This window comes from Aethalodelphis obliquidens, unplaced genomic scaffold (genome assembly GCF_003676395.1).
Source record: "Aethalodelphis obliquidens isolate GAN/ISIS:26980383/991018 unplaced genomic scaffold, ASM367639v1 scaffold2, whole genome shotgun sequence".
Taxonomy (NCBI): Eukaryota; Metazoa; Chordata; class Mammalia; order Artiodactyla; family Delphinidae; genus Aethalodelphis; species Aethalodelphis obliquidens.
This window is the reverse complement of record NW_020837946.1, coordinates 94,637,082-94,660,877: the sequence shown is the minus strand read 5'-3', so window position 1 is coordinate 94,660,877 and position 23,796 is coordinate 94,637,082. Positions and strand designations below refer to the sequence as shown.

The window sequence follows — 23,796 nt, the reverse complement described above, 5'->3', positions numbered from 1 at the left end:
GACAGTGGAGAGGTTTGGGTCAGAAATAAATTTGGTACGTGCCAGGGCACGTTTTACTAGGCTGCCTTTAAAGTTCATAATTGCTTTGAAGTATAGAGTCACTCTTTTTTTTTTGTTTTTTCAGTACGCGGGCCTCGCACTGTTGTGGCCTCTCCCGTTGCGGAGCGCAGGCTCAGCGGCCATGGCTCACGGGCCCAGCCGCTCCGCGGCATGTGGGATCTTCCCGGACCGGGGCACAAGCCCGCGTCGCCTGCATCGGCAGACGGGCTCTCAACCACTATGCCACCAGGGAAGCCCTAGAGTCACTCTTAATAGCCAGAAGATGGATTCAGTTAAAAAAATTTTTTTTTAAATTGAAGTGTAGTTGCTTTACAAGGTTGTGTCAATCTCTGCTGTACAGCAAAGTGACTCAGTTATACACATATAGACATTCCTTTTTTATATTCTTTTCTGTTATGGTTTATCCCAGGATATTGAATAAATGGCTAAACTTTTAAATTCCTGTTTGAAATTGAGTCTAGATCTCCCTAAACCCCTCTTCTTAAAGTTGCTAATCTAAGCCATGTCCTCATACTGTGTCACATCCTGGGTCAACACGAAAAGTCCAAGCATAGTTGTGACCTCAGTGCCAGCTGTAGGTTCTCACGGGGTGTTTATCAGGCAGCCACCTTGAGTCATACATGGTGGGCGCTGGTGCTGGGTATGAAGGCGTACATCCTCCTTCAAAATTACCGTCTCACTTTTAATTCATCTCACCTTCTCTTTCAGTATATTAAGGCAAATTAATAGCTCTTGGAAAGCCGCCAAAATGGGTCCCAGGAGCCTTAGTACTGTAACCACGTTCTCAGCTGGAAGAGTTGGGACTCCATCTCTATTTGCCAGCTTGGACTGTTGTATTTATGTGTTTGTTTTCTCATTTCCACAACGAAGTGCCTCCTTCCCCGACTTCGTCATATCTGGAAAGCTGTATGTGCGCATGGGAAAGGTTGGAGGAATCACTTTATTTCTTCAAGATCCCACCGCTCTCTTGTCTGGACACCTAACCCTCTGGAAAGAGAACAGGGTCCTTCCTATCCGGGCCCTTTGTCCAGCCTCACAGATCTGGACAAGCAAGAGGGATAAGCTATCTGGGCTGGGCTTGGGGGGGGGGGCAGGGTGCAGTTCTCCCTGTAAATGGGCACCCCCAGCAGTTAACGCCTGCTGAACCTTGGCCCCAGCTGGGGCGGTTACCTAGGATGGCTAAGGAGTATTTCTCCACCCTGTTGCTCATGAACTCAGGAGCGAGGTGTATGCAAGTACTTCGTTACCTGTAGGAGTTAAGTACTGGTGTTTGCAACTGATTTACTTTTTCAAAAATGTCAGCATTTCAGCGTTATCCGTAGAAGAATAACAGCCTCACTGATTTACACCCTCTGTAATTTGGGGGCGATGGCCGCTGAGGGCATGGGTACCGCCCACTGACTCCTGCCTAAGCTCCGCCCACCGACTCCTGCTTAAACGCCACTCCTTAGGGGGCTGCGTTCTCGGCATAGCCGCTTCTAAGGCCTGGCATGCTGGTAAGATGCTTTTTCTAATATCCCACACAGAACAGTGCTCCGCTATGATAGTTTTGGATCTCTTTCATGTCTCCGTCCACCCATGGGAGTGTGTTATGTTGGTGATCAGCGGAGATGGTATGTCTGGGTGGAGAAGTGTCGAGAGCAGGTGGGCGAGGAAACTCGGAGCGATGGTGATGAGAAATGTATCTGTATCTTCTAGAGGTGACACGATTGCAAAGGCTTCTTTCCTATCCCATTTACTCCTCGCTACAACGCCGAGGTGGATGGTATTGTTATTCCCAGTTTCTACAGTAGGGAGACTGAGGAATTGGGAGGTTGTGAAAGCTGGCCAGGGCCACGCACAGCTAGCCACTTGCGGCAGGGTAAGGATTCGAACCCGGGTGGTCTAGGTCCCGAGCCCGCGTTAGCTGGACTGTGCTTAGTTGTTTAGGCTAGCAAGCTCACCCTGTACTGGCCAGCGCTGGCTTTCCAACCAAAGCCAAGAGGAGTCTTAGGCACTCAGGGGTTGGAAGGGACCTCAGGGAGATCTCCCTGCGTCCTTTCTCTTTTTAGCTGCGGTCCTGGAGGTGCAGGGAGGTAGAAGCACTTGCTCGAAGTCCCTCTGGCTGACAGCAGTGGCCAAACTGGGCCTTGGTCCCTCAGGGACAAGTGACAACAGCTGATAACAGATGTGTGCCTGCCTTGTTTAGAGAAATGACCCAGGAAGAGAATGTGATGGTCATTTGGCGTCTGTCCCACCCACTCCCAGAACCCTGTGTGCTCACACCCAGCCTCACCCTGCAATCTGGTGGGGAACAGGTGGGTGTGCCCCACTCCTTTCTCCAGCCCCAAATGGGAGGATGTAAGCAACTTACGTGCCTTTACATGAGGTGCTCCCTTGTTCATGTCACCTTTTAAGTTTGACATCTTAGGAATTTGGCCTGGGATGGATTTTACATTTCACTCTTAAATATTCCTTTTCTCTCTCTCCCTCTGTCTCTCTGTGTCAGTCTCTGCAGCTGTGTCTTACAGCTCCTGGCTCCTCTCAGTGTTGATTTCCACCCTTTAGGAGCATGGGGTGGGCCGGGGGTAACCCGGCAGAGGAGTCAGGGCTATTTCTCAACATTTCCAAGGAGGGGCCTGTGAAGACATTCCCTTAGTATCTGTGGGATCCTAGAAAGAGAGCTAAGGCCCTGCAAAATATTCCTCCGACCACCGGGATTTTCGTGCTTCGTGGAATTTTCCCATTCGGCGTGCCAACAAGCACCATTTCCTTTCATCTTATTCCTTACATATGACCGGGCTTGCATCAGACATGACATTGCTCTCACCTGTTCCTGATTCTGAACACTTCTGGTTAATACATAGTCCCTAGCTGCTCAAAAGTTTAAAGTCTAGGCCTGGTCAGGGCCCACACAGAAGAGTTAAGTTCAGTTATAAAGCAGTATGCAAATGAAGAACACATTAATTCAGCCCATATGACCGCTTTGGGCTTCAGTTCTTATGTTGGAAAGTAGGAGGGGATTGAACGAGCTCCAACGTTCTGTTCAGTCCTAAAGTTGTATAATCTTACACATGTGGCAAAGGAAGTGTAGAATAAAGAAATAAAATTCCCTTATTGAATAAAAAAAGATTGAGGAAAAACTCAAGTTGTTTTTGCCTTTGCTGGCAGAATCTTTAGTAGACAGTTGAAATGCTTACCTAACAAGAACCAGCCCTTTATGATCACTATCTTTTGGGATGTGTGTTTTTGTATGTTTAGAAATAAGAGGCCACGGTCCGTCCTTCTCAGCCTAGAAATAACCGGCTTAGCCAGCTTCCCCTAGTGAAGCTATTTTTTTTTTTTCCCCTCTTGGGAAATTGAGATTCAAAGAGCAGAAGATGACCAGGCTCACAGAGTTCTGTGGTTCTGTGGCACAGCGTCCCGGGGAAAGTGCCTAAGAATTTGCACTGGACCAAATTCTTTATATAACTTCATTGCTGCTTCCCTTTGAAACATCTATGTTGAAAGAATAGAGACTTTGATATCAGTCTCCTTGCAGCTGCTTTTTTTGGGGACCGTCTGTTATTTTCAACTCTGATTTTTTTGTTTACTAGTGTTTATTCCACTGAGGAGTTTTCTAAATGACCAATTCTTTCTCTTACACATCTTGTTTAGGAAAGCACTGTCTTTGCCTCTTGCTAAGTATGATCTTTCTGTTTTCCTTCCATACTTTTCTTAGTATTTGTGTTTGTATACTTCCCTTACCCCATCTCCTAGAATTTTTCAAAGCCACCAAGGTTAGAGGCGCCCTAAGTGGGGACTTGGAGGGAAAGGGATGCTTTCCTCCATCTCCCTCCCCAATATTGTTCATCATATGAGGAGTCCCAGTCTGATGTGAGATCCTTTCAAACATAGCTTCCAGCCCCTCTGTCCATCGGGATGGCCTACCTTCCTTAACAGAGTTCTCAGCTCCAGCGACTAATAATGGTCCATTTCCCCCTCCTCCCCTTCTGTGATGCCTAACCACTGTGCTTGCTAGATTTAAAGGTGACATTATATGTGGGTAATCTTTCACGGTACATAATTTAGTACAGGCAAATGTTATCAACTTTCTTCTATATTTCACCATTCCTTATTTCCTATTCTGATGGGAGCTCCAGAAAGGGAGAGTTTTTTTCCCCCAGGTTGGTTAAAAAATTACATCTGGCTCCAGGGGTTTCCCAGCAAGGAGTCTGGAGCTCTGTAGGTATGATCGGAAGCCGCATAGCCTTGCACGGGGCCCGACACAAGAGTCACGTGATCAGCTGGGCAGCATGGCGTCATGCGTTAGCTCCGGCTCAGGCAGGTGGGGCCTCTCCGCAGTTAGAGGGCTGTCCTCAGGCAGGTCAGTTCGGCGCTGGGTGGTTCTGGTTTCTCATCCATCAAATGAGGCATCTCTTAGTGTCTCCTGCATCTGTGGGATCTGTGACTTCCGGGCTGAACCCAGCACACTCATCTACTGTAGTTTCTTTAATCTGTCCTTAAGAATATTCTTAGATGTATTCCTAATTTTGGGGTCCTCTTTGTGCCGGTTTGGAGTTCTGTTTTTCAAGTCAATCAGTGGACTTTTTGTACACTTTTTTCTCCCTCACTGTGAGCAATATTTGTGGGCTCAGGAAGCCCAACAAATTGAGACTTTGTGTGTGTGTGTGTTCATGTCCACACACCACTAGGGCTTGTTACCTTATTGTCCTGTTATCTATAAACAGAAGTGGAAGTGATCAGAGTCGGAGCTGCGTATCTCTGGAATAGCCATCAGTTAAATGAAACCTGTAGAAAGTTTCTGTGGAAGTAGTTTTAAAATATGGCTTTTCCCCTAGCACGTGCTTGTCAGCTATAGCCAGGGGATCCTTGGAGATTGTATGGATAAATAATGATTTAATTGTATTTCCCAGTAGCCTGCAATGAAGTGTTTTCCTGGTTAATGAGTTGCTTATTCGGTCATACTGCCTTTCCTTTCATTGCCCTTATAACCAGAATCAGATACAGCTTTCCAATTCTGATGCCATGCCTGGTTAGTGTTCTCCACGTTCCACAGTTTCTTCCTTCTGGTTCAGTGGCTTCAAGAGAGACTTTTCTATTTCCTCGTTGTCAGCCTTTGTGTAAAGATGACAAGTTACATCATCTTTCTGTTACTGCTTTAACAAATAACAACAGACTGGGTGGCTTAAGGCAACACAAATTCATTGTCTTATTATGTTATGTTGAAGGTCAGAGGTCCAACACGGGTCTTACTGGCTAAAATCAAGTTGTCCATTCCTTCTGGAAGCTTTAGGGGAGAATCCTTTGCCTTGCCCCTTTATCTGCCAGTGGCTACACACATTCACAGGCTCCTGCCCATTCCTCCAGCTTCAAAACCAGCAATGTTGGGCTGACTCCGTGTCCCTCTGCCATCAGGCTGGGACCACAGCTAGGAAAGATTCTCTGACTTTAAGGATCTATGTGATTAGATTGGTCCACCCAGATAATCCAGGATAATATCATTTCAAGGTCCATAGCTTCATCACACCTGTCCTATATTCACAGGCTTCAGGGATTAGAATGTGGACATCCTCGGGGGCCATTTTTTTGCTGCCACAGTCCCCAAAACTCTTTGTAAAGAAATGGTTTTCTAGTTTTTATGTAAAGGAACTGTACTTTTCTGTCGAGAAACTTCACTTCTCAGGAAATTTTCCTATTGCCTTGTTCCTCATCTTTTTGAATATATTTAAGTTAACTATTTGCAAACAGTGTCTTAAGATTTGAGATCTGAGGTGGCCAGACATTGAGCTACACACATTTCGTGTTCCGGCTGATGTTATGTTAGTAGTCCTATTTTTTTTTTTTTTTTTGCGGTACGTGGGCCTCTCACCGCCACGGCCTCTGCCGTTGTGGAGCACAGGCTCCGGACGCACAGGCTCACTGGCCATGGCTCATGGGCCCAGCGGCTCCGCGGCATGCGGGATCCTCCCGGACCGGGGCATGAACCCGCATCCCCGGCATCGGCAGGCGGACTCTCAACCACTGCGCCACCAGGGAAGCCCAGTAGTCCTATTTTTATGATGAGGAAATTGAGGTGCAAAGGAGACCTGCACAGGGTCATGTAGCCAGAAGTGGCGGAGCCAGGCTGCAGAACTGGATCTCATTGATTCCAAAGCCTATGTTCTTTTCACTCTGCCTTCCTGCCTTAGAAGTGATAATGGAAAACCAAAGTGAGAAATGGTAATGGGAAAGCTTAAAACAATGTAAAATCTCTCTGCTTCTGCCAAGGTGATGATGACGAATAGTAAATAACGTCTGTGGCAGATTGATTGCACTAATGGCCTCCGTGTATCCACACTCTTTGCCTTGTAACTTACTAGTCCCCATCCTTCCCCTTCCCCATTCCTGGCCACGTGACTGCTTTGGCTCCTGGGATGTTAGCAGATGCCATATAAACAGTTTAAGAGCCTACGAGTTTCTGATTGACCTTTTACACAGCTAGGCGTGCTTGCTCAGATCCCTGCCAGCCCCATGAAAGCGTGCCTGGGCTAGTCTAAGGGAGGGACTGAGAGATGCAGGGGAATGAGCCAAGTTGTGTCAGCTGAGGCTCTCCTGGACTAGCCAGCCCCCAGCTAAACTTCATGCTGGTCGAAGTCTCCTGAGCTTATCTTGCCAAGATTAGTTAAGCCTGTCCTAGGCTTAACTAGGTTGGACAGAACCAACCAGCCAGCTGACCTGTAGAGTTGTGGAAAGCATTGATGATTATTTTAAGCCACAGAGTTCTGGGGGAACTTTGTTATGCAGCCATTGCTAACTGATGCACAGCTCAGATCAGATGTTTGCATAGCATAAGAAGCAGTTTTAGTGTCCTTTTGAAGATCATTTTGGACTACGTGTAACTAATTCATATTCTTTTTTCAAATTTTAATATATTTTAAAATATTCTTTTAAGATTATACGTTAGGCTTAAGAACTTGCCCATTATATCTACCCTTTTTTCTTTCTTGTTTTTTAAACATGAAAGTCCTGTAAACTCTTATCAGTTTCAGTCAGAAGAAAACTTGTTTTTTTCTTCTCAAACTATTTATCATTTCTAACATGGTGGCTTTTGACCCTCAACCTACAGTAAGAAATACATATTGACCAGAACTCACATATGCACGTGTGTATAGCAGCAAGAAAACTTTCATGAGATACTACCTACCCTTCTACCTCTCATGGCCTCTGATGTTTTCTACCCTTACATTTGCTGAAAAAATTCTGGTCTGGAGTCAGCGCTGTGGCCTGCAGTCCATTTTGTAAATAAGGTTTGGTTGGAACGCAAAGATTGTTTATGGCTGCTTTCAAGTCACAATGGTAGAGCCAAGCAGTTGTGACAGAGATCTCTGGCCTGCGCAAAGCCTAAGGTATTTACTCTCCTGCTCTTGAAGACAAAGTTTTCTGACCCTTGTCCTGAATTGGTTTCATAACCCATTGGTGACTTGTGAGCCTCCATTTGGAAGACACACCGTTCAAGGGACTATTAGCTCTCCTGATAACTCTTCTGGAAATTACACTAAACAAATCTGGCAGATGTGAAAACTAACCCTTTTCCTGTGTTCCACTGAAATTCTCTGGTTTATTCACTTAGATTCAACAATTAAGTTTTTGCTATTTAACGTTATACCTGATTGGCTTATACAGGAAACTTTTCAAGCATTTCGGAAGTGTTTCATTGTAAGCAGCCTCCCCCCTCTCCCCGCTTTCTAATTTAAATGAGGCTTTCTTGTGGAAAGTAGCTGGCATTAAAATGGACACAAATTCTATTCAAGTGCTAGTTATTTATTCATTAGATTCCAGCAGTGCCTTTTTTTGTGATATAATGGAGTCCATTAGTGGAAGAGGTTGAACAACAGTCATCTTGGGTTCTTTTAGAACACCTTTCTGAATTAGGGTGATATTAATTCTGAGCATAATAAAATTTAGAGACATTAAGTCATGGGCTTATGGAGTTGGAAAGTCTCTGGAAAAAATTTTTTTCCCTTTTTACTCAGATATCTAATTGGGCCCTTAAAGGCTAAATTTCTCCGATATCTAAATTTCCCAAGCCTGCCGAGGGAGGACAACATTGTTTATGTTGTGTGGCTAATGAGACTGATGAGAAGGAGCTGAGGCAGAAGAGGCTTCAGAAGGATCTGGATCTGTCTAGATTCTGAAATGCCAGATGAAGAATGGGCACTGGCCCATTTATTTACTGGCAGTGAGAACAGAGTCAAAACCAAATGAGCTTCAAGTACAGCATGGGGAGCTTTGGTAAAAGTCTGAGCAGCGTCCCCCAAATAAAGTAGGTTCTTCGAAAAAGAATAGGTTCTTCTGGGCTTCCCTGGTGGCGCAGTGGTTGAGAGTCTGCCTGTCGATGCAGGGGACACGGGTTCGTGCCCCGGTCCGGGAAGATCCCACATGCCGTGGAGCGGCTGGGCCCGTGAGCCACGGCCGCTGAGCCTGCACGTCCGGGGCCTGTGCTCCATAACGGGAGAGGCCACAACAGCGAGAGGCCCGCGTACCGCCAAAACAAACAAAAGAGTAGGTTCTTCTAAACTTGTTTTTTTTTTTTTTGCGGTACGCGGGTCTCTCACAGTTGTGGCCCCCCCCACAGCGGAGCACAGCCTCCGGACGCGCAGGCCCAGTGGCCATGGCGCACGGGCCCAGCCGCTCCGCGGCATGTGGGATCTTCCCGGACCGGGGCACGAACCCGTGTTCCCCTGCATCGGCAGGCGGACTCTCAACCACTGCGCCACCAGGGAAGCCCTGTCTAAACATTTTTGATGTGAGCTGCCCTCCTTAGTTCAGGTGGGTGGCCCTCCCAGCAGGGGATTGGACGTGTGTAATGAATAAGGAGTCTTGGGTGCTGGCGACACACACCCGCTGGAGCTTGCTTCAGCACGAGTGGAGAGTTCACCTCAGGGCCACAGGAACGGAGCTGTGAGCTGCCAGCAGCCTGGGATCAAAGCTCTGGGGACCCCAGGGACCCCAGGAACCCCCTTGCTTCCTTGCTGCCTCCATCTGCCTCACTGCTTAATTCTCTTCCCTGCCTTGTTCTGCTTTTTGTGTCCCAAGGGCAGAACTCTGGGTAAGGGCGCTTGTTGCTGGGTAAGCCACTCAGCAAGACTGATCTTTCTCTTATTATGCAAATGCAAGTTTCCTGGGCAGTGTCCCCTGAGCGGTCCAGCTTGACGTCACCCAGAGGTGGGCAGAGAGTGGGTACTGCAATGTGGATTTTGGCTAGCTCTAGGGAGTTTATTGGGGGCATTTTAGAAATTTAGGGAACAGTTTTGGTTGTCAGTGAGTTAGGTGTGCTACTACCATTTACTGGATGGGGACCAGGGATGCCAACATCTGTGATGGGTAGAATAGTCTTACACCCCCACGTGTATCCTGTGTCTCACTATGAGACTATTACCATGGCTGTTGCCCCAGAATCATACCCCTGCCCCTCCCTTGAATAGAAACCAAATCTGATCTAAGTTTCAGGTGGAAGCTGCAAAGAGGAAAAAAAAAAAAAAGGGTTGGTTAGAATCAACTAGGCCCAAGATGACAGAAGATTTACCTTCCTGTAGACCTTGAGCCTCATTATACGCTCATTATAATATATTAACATGCTAAATGACACACCCACAGGCGCCATGACACTTGACGATTGCCATGACAGCCACTGGAAAAGCCCATGCAATGACTGAAAAGGAGAGTTGGTACAGTTCCAGGTCCAAACCACACCCCTCCTCTCAGATAACTCATCAGTATTTCTCCCACTGTTTCCAAATCCCAATCTTTAATCTCCACCCTCCTATATATTTGGTGTCTCTGTCGGAATTGGATTAATTTGATTTGCAAACTAGGTTCCCTCTTCTCCAGTCTTTGGCTACTGAATACAGCTTGTGCTGTTCCAGTCTCAGCATTGGTTTAGTTATTGGCTACTCGAATCCAATCTGAAAAAGAGCATCCTCGGTGAAGACTAGGGGGGCTTTGCCTGGCGCAGGTCTGGTGGGCCAGTTTGGTAACAAGATGATTGTGGATGACAAAACCCATTTATTACCTGAACCTAGAGACCTAACTTATACATGAAGAGTATTTTGCATGTTGCAAGTAAACGTTGACTTTTCCAGTCAATGAAGAAAGATTGTGCTTTGTTTTATTGGGAAATTTACCGAGAGGTGTTTGCCATTTTGGAAACCACCCGCCCATGACATCACCATATCGCCTGTGGCAGTCCACACTTGTAGCTCACCTGTTTTTTTATTTTATGTAAAGTACAAGCATCTAACAACTTCTTAAGCCTTCTAGATTGGTCTTGTCCAACTGATTGCATATTGAAATACATGTTCAGTTTGTTATAAATTATTTTCCTTTTATTCTCATTTATATTACTATTAAAGCAATAAATACATATGTTTGAAAATGTGTTTAGGAAGGTTATCTAAGAATTTGATTTCAGGGAGTAAAGGGGTGTTAGAAGTTTGCTATAAGCCTTGAACTCGGGGGCTAATAACGTTTAGAACACAGCGCTAGGGGAAATGATTTGCAAAGTAATCCCCCCACCCGTGAGTCAACTGAATTAAATATCTCTTAACACTAACCGTTTAAAAAATAAAAAACTGTGGCCCACACATTGGGTACAACTGATGGAGAAAAAGGGAGTAGAGTTGTTGGCCCATTCTGCTTCTTCCATGGGTGGCTGACTCTCCTTGTGGTAGATCCTCCCTGCTCCCTTATAAGTGGTTGATTCTACTGCTGGGTTCTGGCTCTGTTGTGGGTCTCATGATTCTAGAAGAGCCGTAAGAGTAGGCGATGAAATCAGATTATCGCATGAGTTTCATGTGAGCTACTGCAGCCCTCTTTGCAGAGATTCAAGGGGATCTGTGAGCTTGCATGGGAAAGTATTACACCTTGATTTTCACTCACCGCTAACCAAAATTGAGCAATTCCTTAACTTTTGGATGTTGGCCACAAACCACAGTAATATTAGCATTGTCTGCAACTTTGTCATCAATAGGAAGCCCATATTTTCATATCAGATTTTAGATGGCTAACAGATAATCTTGAAATGTCATGTTCATTATGACTTAGAAATTATGGTGGTTATTACATGCTGCTAGATAGTGTTATTTAATGTATTAATAAATGAGCATATGTGTGGGGTTTTTTTTTAGCAATTTTGTTTATTTGTTTATTTATTTGCTGCGTTGGGTCTTCATTGCTGCGCGCGGGCTTTCTCTCTAGTTGCGGCGAGCGGGGGCTACTCTTCATTGCAGTGCGCAGGCCTTCCATTGTGGTGGGCCCTCTTGTTGCAGAGCACGGGCTCTAGGTACCCGGGCTCAGTAGTTGTGGCGCATGGGCTTAGTTGCTCCGCGGCATGTGGGATCTTCCCGGACCAGGGCTCAAACCCGTGTCCCCTGCATTGATTGGCAGGTGTGTTCTTAACCACTGTGCCACCAGGGAAGTCCCAAGCATATGTGTTATTATGTCACAATTTTAAAAGTTTTTGGTAACCATATTTAAATATAATTGAGTTCCTCTGTAATCCTATGTATTTTATTTTATACATTTCAAACATTTGGAGAAGGGGTACCATCTCACTTATCCGCCAAGGGGTGGGTAGTACAGAAATCGTGGAGTAGAATTGGGGAGTGGTCTGGACACTACACACCCCACAGCTGCGCTGTCTCTTCCATTCATTGGGGAGTTGACCACCTTGTGACTCAGCCTTTCCCCAAGACTGCCAGGTATGGGTGTAGAGGGGGTGTGGGCTTATCTCCAGTTGGCTCATTTTCTTCTTAGACCTGGTCAAAGAAATGTGCTTGATCTGCCCTTGGGCCATTCTTTTATCATACACAAGGAGGCAAGTTTGTCAGAACAGTCCTCTGGCAAGGCTTGTGTTGATCACTACGCGGTACAAGATGCATTTAAAGCCAAACGGACTGATTATCTGAATCCTTAACAGAAGTGTGGTTTCTGGTTCTGCTTTTCAAGTGGAGAAAACCCACAGACATTCTGCAGGAGGAGTCCCTGTATACAGCCCAACTTCTGTTTTCCTCTTTGTGCACTTCAAAGTGATAGAACCACAGCACGGCCCTATGAAGTACCCCATTGCCCAAGAAATATGTTGCGTAAACAGCTGCCTGGGTGTTTTCCTGATTTGCGGGGGAAGGGGCATTTCTCAGAAATCAGGGTTTGGGGTGGAGGTAGACAGCTTCCTAAGGGGTGCCCTTTGTCCTGGTTGCTACCTTGCTGCCCAGTGAGTCCACCTTAGAGGCTGTGCCCCAGCTGTAACTGGATTTCTGGGAGTGGCGTCAGCCTTTTTCTGTTTCTGGAAACTTCTGCTGAGAGGAAATGACTTTGCCACAGAGTAGCTTACTGCACCGTTCTTCGAGTCATTGCTGTGCTGCCATGTGCATCTTTTTCCTCTCACAGCTTCTAAATCTATATTTACAGCATGAAAATGCTGAACATTTCCTTTCTAATTCTTTAGAAGTTGATCATGGGAGGGATCTTCACGCATCCAATACTACTAATACCTTGGGCAATCATATAAAATAATAATGGGAATCATATTGTTTGATTCTTTGTTTCAGAAAATATTATAAGATTGGAATCGAATAGTTTCAAATGTTGTGCCTTCATTTTTCTGTGGGTTTATTTTCTTGTTTTTATTTTTTTAATTTATTTTTTTATGGTAGATTCTTTTTTATTTTTTTTAACATCTTTATTGGGGTATAATTGCTTTACAATGGTGTGTTAGTTTCTGCTTTATAACAAAGTGAATCAGTCATACATAAACATATGTTCCCATATGTCTTCCCTCTTGCGTCTCCCTCCCTCCCACCCTCCCTATCCCACCCCTCCAGGCTGTCACAAAGCACCGAGCCAATATCCCTGTGCCATGCGGCTGCTTCCCACTAGCTATCTACCTTACTACATTTGTTAGTGTGTATATGCCCATGACTCTCTCTCGCCCTGTCACAGCTCACCCTTCCCCCTCCCCATAACCTCAAGTCTGACCGGTGTGAGATGATATCTCATTGTAGTTTGATTTGCATTTCTCTAATGATTAGTGATGTTGAGCATTCTTTCATGTGTTTGTTGGCCATCTGTATATCTTCTTTGGAGAAATGTCTATTTAGGTCTTCTGCCCATTTTTGGATTGGGTTGTTTGTTTTTTTGTTGTTGAGCTGCATGAGCTGCTTGTAAATTTTGGAGATTAATCCTTTGTCAGTTGCTTTATTTGTAAATGTTTTCTCCCATTCTGAGGGTTGTCTTTTGGTGTTGTTTATGGTTTCCTTTGCTGTGCAAAAGCTTTGAAGTTTCATTAGGTCCCATTTGTTTATTTTTGTTTTTATTTCCATTTCTCTAGGAGGTGGGTCAAAAAGGATCTTGCTGTGATTTATGTCATAGAGTGTTCTGCCTGTGTTTTCCTCTAAGAGTTTAATAGTTTCTGGCCTTACATTTAGATCTTTAATCCATTTTGAACTTATTTTTGTGTATGGTGTTAGGGAGTGTTCTAATCTCATACTTTTACATGTACCTGTCCAGTTTTCCCAGCACCACTTATTGAAGAGGCTGTCTTTTCTCCACTGTATATTCTTGCCTCCTTTATCAAAGATAAGGTGACCATATGTGCATGGGTTTATCTCTGGGCTTTCTATCCTGTTCCATTGATCTGTATTTCTGTTTTTGTGCCAGTACCATACTGTCTTGATTACTGTAGCTTTGTAGTATAGTCTGAAGTCAGGGAGCCTGATTCCTCCAGCTCCATTTTTCGTTCTCAAGATTGCTTTGGCTATTCGGGGTCTTTTGTGTTTCCATACAAATTGTGAAATTTTTTGTTCTAGTTCTGTGAAAAATGCCAGTGGTAGTTTGATAGGGATTACATTGAATCTGTAGATTGCTTTGGGTAGTAGAGTCATTTTCACAATGTTGATTCTTCCAATCCAAGAACATGGTATATCTCTCCATCTATTTGTATCATCTTTAATTTCTTTCATCAGTGTCTTATAATTTTCTGCAGACAGGTCTTTTGTCTCCTTAGGTAGGTTTATTCCTAGATATTTTATTCTTTTTGTTGCAATGGTAAATGGGAGTGTTTTCTTAATTTCATTTTCAGATTTTTCATCATTAGTATATAGGAATGCCAGAGATTTCTGTGCATTAATTTTGTATCCTGCTACTTTACCAAATTCATTGATTAGCTCTAGTAATTTTCTGGTAGCCATCTTTGGGATTCTCTATGTATAGTATCATGTCATCTGCAAACAGTGACAGCTTTACTTCTTCTTTTCCGATTTGGATTCCTTTTATTTCTTTTTATTCTCTGATTGCTGTGGCTAAAACTTTCAAAACTATGTTGAATAAGAGTGGTGAGAGTGGGCAACCTTGTCTTGTTCCTGATTTTAGTGGAAATGGTTTCAGTTTTTCACCATTGAGGACGATGTTGGCTGTGGGTTTGTCATATATGGCCTTTATTATGTTGAGGAAAGTTCCCTCTTGCCTGCTTTCTGCAGGGTTTTTATCATAAATGGGTGTTGAATTTTGTTGAAAGCTTTCTCTGCATCTATTGAGATTATCATATGGTTTTTCTCCTTCAATTTGTTAATATGGTGTATCACGTTGATTGATTTGCGTATATTGAAGAATCCTTGCATTCCTGGAGTAAACCCCACTTGATCATGGTGTATGATCCTTTTAATGTGCTGTTGGATTCTGTTTGGTAGTATTTTGTTGAGGATTTTTGCATCTATGTTCATCAGTGATATTGGCCTGTAGTTTTCTTTCTTTGTGACATCCTTGTCTGGTTTTGGTATCAGGGTGATGGTGGCCTTGTAGAATGAGTTGGGGAGTGTTCCTCCCTCTGCTATATTTTGGAAGAGTTTGAGAAGGATAGGTGTTAGCTCTTCTCTAAATGTTTGATAGAATTCGCCTGTGAAGCCACCTGGTCCTGGGCTTTTGTTTGTTGGAAGATTTTTAATCACAGTCTCAATTTCAGTGCTTGTGATTGGTCTGTTCATATTTTCTATTTCTTCCTGGTTCAGCCTTGGCAGGTTGTTGTGGGTTTAGTTATTGATCAAATTTCTCATTGAGTCGAAGCCACTCCCTTCAAGAAATAGGAGCAGCCCCTTACAAGATATTGTTACGGCTCATGTCAGACTAAAGAGAGCATAGGTGTCTTTAACAAGCTTGTCAATGAAGTGATAGCATTTCTCTCTCTTTTTGTAAAAGAGAACAGCAAATTCCGTTGCTTCCTGAGATGATGATGCTATCACAGATTCATGTACAAGACTGTGGGTACTATTTGGCCTAATTCTTATTTATTTATGTTTCGGCCGCGCCATGGGGCGTGTGGAATCTTAGTTCCTCGACTAGGGATGGAACCCGTGCCCCCTGCATTGGAAGTACAGAGTCTTAACCACTAAACCACCAGGGAAGTCCCTGGCCTAATTTTTAAATGAGATACCTCAGATCCTTTTATCGAGGAACTATCCTATCATTGGATTGGTAAGGCCGCTTTTTTTTTTGTTTGTTTTTTTGGCTAGAGAAAGCAAGAAATTCACCAGACTCATTGGCTGAGGGGTAGGGCTTTCACTCAGTTTGAAGGATCTCTTATCCCTCACCCACTTCTGGTTGTGAGCCACGTGCACTTGGTCTCCTTTTCATACAGGTCTGGTTTGGGGTGAATTTTAATCTTAACCCTACCTTTGTGGAGAGAGTAAATGAAGTTCAGAAGATCTAGAATATAGGAGTTAAAATATCCATAAGCAATTCACTTCCTGGTCAGAGTTGGTGGAATTAATTGTGCAGCTGCTGGACGCAGATGCCCTTACTGTTTTATAGATCTTATCACAATGAAAAATGGAAAATACAGGTCCCGCCTTGAAACTGACAATCTAAAGACCCCACATACAGAGTAATGCTTTTTCTGGAAAGTGGACCTCTTGAGCACGTAGCTGGTGTTCGTGGGAGTGCTGGGTACTCCTGGGAACCGAGCCTTGAGCACACTGTCTAATTTCATGCTTATGACAGCCCTGTACATTAGAATCCCTTGTTTTCGTTAAACACATGTAAAACCACAGTATGGGAAAGTTAAGTGTCCTGCCTGCAGTGACTTACATAAATATAAGGTGATCATATAATTTATCATCTAAACCTGAACACTTTTGTGACCGAAAGGGGTGCTGTTAAATTAATGAATAAGCTGGGATAACAGCCATAAACAGGGACGTATGGTCCCCCTACTAATGAGGTGCAGATTGGGGGTTTAATTCAGGTCTGTTTCCCCAGGCTGCCTGCTCTCCTTCAGATGCATTAAATTGGGCTGCCTCATCTACAGATGAATTGTTAAGGCACACATTGAATGAACTTCTGAAGGTGAGTTCTGCGCTAGGTAGAGAGCCAAAGAGGAATTTCCCTTAGGCTAGGTAAAAGTTCCCTTTGGCAGGAAAAAGGTCTACTAGAGATTGTCTTTCATACAAAAATGTAGAAAGGGTTTTGTTGGGAAGGCAGGTGGTTTTTCTCTTCTGAAAAAAAATGGTTTTCCATCTTTTTGTTGTTCAAAAGAATGGGTCTGCTGTAGCCATTCCCAGAAAGATAAAGGAAGACTCATAACATCTCATATGCAGGGCAAACATCTTCATGGCCAGTGGCTGTTGCCATACAGGGTCATATAATGAATTCTTCAATAGTAAGGTGTGGAGATGAAATTTACTACCCCTGTTTTTAGAACTCTGTCCATGACTCTTATTATCAAGGCAGATCTGTGTGGTATACTCATTACCGTGAGATGTGAAGATAAATTCCCAGAACTTGAATATATTTGCTCTCTCAGGATTGGATGCCCTGGCTAGTGACCAGCCTCTGTGCCGCTGTGAGCCTCAGACACGCGTGTGTGAACACACCCAGCAGAGGTGCAGACACAAGGGTAGGTGAAGCTCAGGGTACTTATAACTGATACTATAGCCCAACCACGGAAAGTAATAAAGAACATCACACAGCACTCTAGGATTTATTTTTTCTGTGTCACGTTCTCTTGCCACCTTCCAGGCCAGTTGAGGTGTGAAAGGAAGAGTTTCCTAGCAGAGCAGGTTCTGTAAATCCCACAGCCTCTAAAAACGTCCTGCTGGATTGCCACTTGTCATCAAGTCAGCAGTGCCAGAGAATGGCGTGCCATTCAAAGGCCACTGCTGGGAACCAGAGCAAGCTGGCGGATGAGAGTTATGTGTTTGGCTGGAAATACGGGATCTGGCTTTCAGATGAGAGCTGTTACTGGGCCTTCAGGCTGCACCCAGGTCCCTGGGGGATCTGCCTTCTGAAACTTGGAGCTTCCAAAAATGACTGATTCCCAGAGAAGGCAAAATGAAACTTTCTGGAGATGGAGGAGAAAGAAGCCTTCCCCCATCCAGTGGGAGCGGGAGAGGGACTGGGGGGCCCAGGGATTGCACCTGCTCTGTGATTTGTTTGAGCTGCTCCCTGAGGAAGACCACGATCTCTGGTGGTCTTTTTTTGTTTTGTTTTGTTTTTTGCGGTACTCGGGCCTCTTACTGTTGTGGCCTCTCCCATTGTGGAGCACAGGCTCCGGACGCACAGGCTCAGCGGCCATGGCTCACGGGCCCAGCCGCTCCGCGGCATGTGGGATCTTCCCGGACCGGGGCACGAACCCGTGTCCCCTGCCCCCTGCATCGGCAGGCGGACTCTCAACCACTGCGCCACCAGGGAAGCCCTGATGGCCTTTTTGAAAGGCCAGATTTCCCATTGGAAATAAGAGAACCACAGGGCACGAGACAGAGAGAAAAAGAAAACGGGTTTGGAGGAGAGGTGTGAGAAGGGGAAGCAGGGAGATAAAAGAGGTGACCTAGGTGGTGAGCAGCCTTTCTGCTGTGGATAATGAGAGCCTGTGGAAGATGCAGAGCAGCTGTGCCGTCTCTGGGGACAAGAGCCTTCTTGGAATAGGGCAGGAGACATCAGCTGGGAAGTCAGGAGATCTGGGGGCTGGCGCTCTCCTCCTGCTAACTCACTTGGTGAGCCTCCATCTCTTCCGCAAAATTGGGCGAGTCGGGTCAAATGTTACGCACGTGACTTCCAGCTCTGTGAGCCTTGGATGCTGAACCATGTTTGCAGGGCTCACCAGCGTGGCCCAGTGAATACTTCCTGAGCGCCTGTATGTCAGGCATAGGGGCACAAAAAGCGAATGCATCCCGTGGCCCTCCATCTAGGGCGGGGCCCTGTCCTAAGTGCCCCTGTTGCCCATCAACAAGGAGAACAGCTAACCCTTACAAAGCGTTTGTTATGTGCCGGGCAGGGTTATGGTTACTTCCCATTGATTTACATCTGTTAGCTCTTTTAAGCCTCCCAACAACCCTATGAGGTAGCTATGAGTGTTCTAATTTTCGAGGCACCGAGAAATGAAGTGATTTGTCCCAGGTTTCACAGCTAACAAGTGGTGGAATCAGGATTTGAACCCAGGGAGCCTGGCTCTAGATCTTACACGGCGCGGCTGCTGTGTGTGTGTGTGTGGAGGGGGGGCAGGGGGAGTAGCTGTCACATGTTCTTGTTGTTTCCATTGCTGGACTGTCAGCTGCCCAAGGGCAGCAACCTTGTCTGTCTTGTTAGCTGTTGTATCCCTAGTGCCTGGCCCAACACAGGCTCTGGAGGCATTTTTGTCAGATGGATGGATGGATGAATGGATGATGGCTGGATGGACGGACGTACGATTGGATGGCTGGATAGATGGATGAATGCATAGATGGATGGATGGTTGGTTGGATGGATGAATGGATGGATGGATGGATGGATGGATGGATGGATGATGGCTGGATGGATGGACGTATGATTGGATGGCTGGATAGATGGATGAATGGATAGATGGATGGGTGGTTGGTTGGATGGATGAATGGATGGTTGGATGGATGAGATAAACAAGGTCTTTGGGGAGCTTAAGGAGGAAAACAGACCCATAAACACCTAATGTCAGTCGCTGTCAGGAGGGGTACTTAGTCCAATCTGAGGCATCAGCGGAGCCTTCCTTGAGGGGGTGATGCCTGAACTGAGCCTTGAAAGATGTGCAGAATTTGGGAGAATCTGGTGGGAAAGGCATGCCAAGCAGGGGAGCCGTGTGAACTAACTGTAGCATTGCCACAGCAGTCAGCTATTCCTAGAGCATAGAGGGTGAGGCAGGGGCTGATAGAGATGGGGCGAGGTCAGGAGAAGCCCTCCTGGGAAAGGCATTTGTGCTCACTCCTGAGGACAGTGGAGAGAGAGCTCTTGAAAGTGTTTAAGCAGGGGAGTGGAACGGGCAGCTTTGGATTTTTGATGGGGTGTTCTGGCTATAGTGTAAAGGGTGGAAGGAACACGAATGAGATTGGGCAAGGGAGAGGCTACTGCAGGGGTCCCAGCAAGAGATCTTGGGACGCTGGAGTGGGGGAGGGGGTAGAGGTAGCTAGAGGGGTAGGAGAAGAGGGTGACCCTTAACTTTGGGCATGTTGAGATCAAGGGTCCTAGGGCTGCTGATGTGCAACACAGATGCTCCCCCGTGAATGCAAAGGTAGCTTGAACTGGAGGGGAAGGATGGGGTAGATGGGAGTTTGGGTGGCGCCTGCATCAGGTGGTGGATAAAGACAGGAGATTGGATGATAGCATCCCCCAAACAGTGTTACCCTGAGAGAGCCAATCTCTGGAAGCTAAGCCCAAAAGAAGCCCCGGAAGAACAGCCAGATAGGCCTGGGTCCTGCCGGAGTAGAGCAGGGCGTGGGTTTTATGGAACTGGTCATCCTCACCGGAGTGATAACATTCTTTGAGCCATTACAGTGTGCCTGGCACTTGGACAAGCATTGGGGGTGCTTTCACTCAGTTGTTCTTTATAAAACCCCTATGAGGTAAGTGTTATTCTGGTCCCCATTTTACAGAGGAGGAAAGCGAGGCACAGAGTGTTAATCACAGTCAACGCAAGGCCACGTGCATCGCAGGACCAGAGTGTCCTGTCGAGATGAAGCCCTCTACGTGTGTGTGTGTGTGTGTGCGCGCGCGCGCACGTTTTGTCAATATGATAATCTGTGAAGACTTCTGCAAATCCTGAATCAGAGCCTGAGAAAAGAAGGAGGGTGTTGGAGCTATCTTGAGGGCATAGAGGAGGTCGGGTTAAGGTGGGTGTTTGTTTTGTTTTTAAAGGATGAGAGAAAGAGCCGGCTCAGGAGGAGATTTTGAAGATAGAGGCAGGAGAGGGCCTGGGGTCTGAGGACCGCTGTGTAAGGTGATGGATGACAAGCACAGAGAAGAGAGGAGGCCTTGGAGGAGGAAAAGGAGGAGGAGGTGGCTGGAGGGAAGAAAGCAGGAAGGTCAGAGCTGTTGTCAGAATTGGAGTGGAGTCGTAGGGTTCCATGGGTAGGAAATATGCAGAAGAGGTAAATCCACAGAGACAGAAAGCAGGTTAGTGGTTGCCAGGGGCTGGGGGGACGGGCAGAATGGGGAGGGCTGCTGAACGGGTTCGGGGTTTCTTCCCAGGGGTGATAAAAACGTTTTGGAACTGGACAGAGGTGCTGGTTGCACAATATTGTGAATGTACCGAATGTCACTGAATTGGACATTTTTAATGGTTAATTCAAAGTTACATGAGTCTTACCTCAATAATAAAAAAAAAAATTGGAAGAGGGAGAAGTGGGAGGGGAGAAAGTGGGTCACATCCAAAGACCATGATTCTCTGGCCCCTGCTTGCCCCCTGTTATATAACAGCTTTATTGTCATCATCTCCCAACAGCTGACGTCGATTTGTTTACTAGAACGTAAAAGAGGGCTGTGAGAGTCCATCCTGTCTCTAGTACTGGTGCTCAGTAGATGCTGGAATGAACGAAAGAATGGTGGCGGGGGTGGATGGGATGGAAGGTCAGGCGGGCTTTTGGATATTGGGGGTGGAAGGGGCTGCCGGTTTGGAATCGTTGGCTGAGGATACAGGGAAATGGATCTGAGGATCAGGAAAAGCCTGGGTTCCTGATGGTCAAAGGCCTGCAGGAGATGAGGACATGAAGGCACCTGGGAACAACTGCTTTCCCTGGTTCTGCTGAGTGCAGAAGAAGAGGTAGGCTGCGAGGTTGAGTTTGTTGCTACAAGTTGGGGATTTTGCTGGCTGATTGCAGTGGAAAGACAAGGATTTAGGGGAGAAGAGGGCATTGGTGATAAATAGTTCAGGGAGGTGAGGGAATCTGGGAGGGGTCGGCTCTGGACCTGGAGAAAATGGAAAGAAGTGAGCCCAGGACTCTTAAGACGTGAAGAGCAGGTCGTCATTGTTGGGAGTGGAGACCGGGACAGCTGACCCGAACAAGAGGTCAGGGGTGTGGGTCAGGTGGAGTGAAGGTGATGGTCACCGGGCTCCAAGGGGTCACAGTGTTGCAGGCCCAGGGCAGTGATTTCCAAGATTTGGTACTCCGGATAACCTTTTGGGATATGGGAAGAAAATATGAAAACTTTAACTTTGTTTTTTTCCCTTAAAAGTTAAGCACTTATGTTTTAGTAATATTTACATGTTTATTATTTTTAAATAAATGAACATATATTAGGGGTGCATGCTCGCTTTTTACTAATGGGATGTGTGGCCAAAATAGTTGTGAAGAACTTATTTACAAAACAGGAACAGACTCACAGACTTCGAAAACAAACTTATGGTTACCAAAGGGGAAAGAGGGGGGAGGTGAGGAGGGATAAATTAGGAGTTTGAGATTAACAGATACGCACTACTATATATAAAATAATCAACAAGGTCCTACTGTATAGCACAGGGAGCTCTACTCAGTATTCTGTAATAACCTATATGGGAAAAGAATCTGAAAAAGAATAAGTATATGTATGTATATGTATAACTTAATCACTTTGCTCTACACCTGAAACCAACACAACAGTGTATTGATAAATCAACTACACTCTAATATAAAATTAAAATTAAGTTAAAAAAACCCAAACAACAAAAAACCAATAGTTGTGAAGGCGACTGGTTTGGGAAGTTGGCAGGCCTGGGATGACATCTTTGGGAGTGATGTCACATGGGAGACCAGGCCACCATGGCTTGCTGAAACAGAAGCCCCGTGTCTCCTGTGTCTGTCACCATCGCCTGGTTGACCAAATAAGGGTATCTTCCAGAAAGGGCATGAGTTTTCCCTGGAGTCACTGGCTCTGTGCAAACCCATTATGCACTGTGGATCACGTTTTAAAATTGATCACAACCCATTTGCCGAATATTCCTTGTAGAACCTGAATACTCATCAATGTCGGTTGTTTCTGGAATCCATCCCCAACCTCCAACCCAGTTTTTTTTGAAAGTTGGACCTTTTTCTTCTGACTTCCTGGATATTCATTAAGATTCCCCCCCTCCCCTCAAGAGATTATGACCTAGGGGGGTTTTTTTAGGAACCTGGGATAACGTTTTCCTGAATCTTGCTATCTGAATTGAAAGGAACTCAAGATCTGAGGAGTCAGGGGCAGGAGAAATAGAGTGTGGTCCTGAGCAAAGGCAATCTGGCTTCCAATTCTGACTGCTGTTATGAGCTATGTGCTTCTGGGCAAGTTGCTTAACTTCTCTGACAGCTGCTTTCATTTTAAAATTGGAGAGGTGATTTTCTATCTGATAAGGTTATGGGAAAAATTAAAGGAGTTACTGACACACGTGGAAGCCCCTAAGCTTGCAGGGACTCAATAAACGCCAGTTCTTCCTCCTCCTGGGCACCCGTCGTCCCACCCCCAGTCTCCGCCTATGCTTGCCTCTTGTACATTTCCGCCCTGGTGGAGGAGACAGATGAGAACAAAGGGTGAATCGCTAAGACTTCCTGTTGAGCTGGTTTAAAGGTATCCTTGACATTGCCTCTCTTTGCCTCGTGATCTCTTCCGTGGGTTTCTTTCCCCAGCCTCTCTGTTCTGTTTCAAGGAGCGTTTGGGGCATCCTAAGTTCTGTTCGGCTAATGTTGAAACAACTTACTAATTACGAGCCTTCCTCACCGCACGAAATGCCTTGATGAGGAACTGATTACATAGGGGGCAGAAAACAAAATAATGCCACCTTCCCCCCCACCCCCACCCGCATTTCAGATATTATTAAGTCTGAGAGCATTTCAAATCAAAATGTTTTAGTAGGGGTATTTCAAAAGCCCTTTTGTGGTTATAGAATGGGAATCTTCTTATTTGAAAATGATGATGTTGGTGGCCTGGGGACCCTCCCCAGCCTGTTTCGACATGACAGAGGCCAGGCTTTCGGGACTGCTGGGTGCCCGTCTCCTCGGCTGGGTTTCTGTCACCTTTGGGTACTGGTTGCTGCTTCTTGGACGGCCTGCATGCTGGGTCTGACCATGCCATTCTCTCCTGCATTTAATCTGAGTGCTGTATACTTCGTGAATGGAAGAATGGAAGACTGGAAGAAGTTTTAAAAGTCATTCTTTAATTTTTTTTTTTTTTGCTGCACCACACAGCATGTGGGATCTTAGTTCCCTGACCAGGGACCTAACCTGCGCCCCCTGCAGTGGAATCTCGGGAGTCCCAACCACTGGACCGCTAGGGAAGTCCCTAAAAGTCATTCATTAGAAAAGTATGGCTATGAAGAAAAATAGGCCTTTTAATTACTTAGTCTGTTGCTAGGATACATGGATGTGGTAGTCCCTCCCCACCCTAGGAAAATATTTTATTGTTTAATTAAAAATGACTACCTTTTAATTTATAACTGGAGTGTCAACACAGATGTTAATGTATTTGGGGGTTTATATTTTTAAATTAATTAATTAA

The 23,796-nt window shown here is 45.6% G+C and overlaps 1 protein-coding gene across 3 annotated transcripts in view; it reads left to right on the top strand.

Moving 5' to 3' along the window:
* Positions 1-23,796, top strand: part of MGAT5 (alpha-1,6-mannosylglycoprotein 6-beta-N-acetylglucosaminyltransferase) — a 366,943-nt gene that overhangs the window by 3,751 nt on the left and 339,396 nt on the right. The window contains exon 1 of one of the 3 annotated variants that reach the window (XM_027132535.1): positions 21,945-22,869. The exons of the other annotated variants lie outside the window; for them this stretch is intronic. The gene's annotated coding sequence lies outside the window, so the exon portion shown is untranslated. Of the gene's footprint in view, positions 1-21,944; positions 22,870-23,796 lie in introns of those variants that run through there. 3 annotated transcript variants of the gene reach the window in all.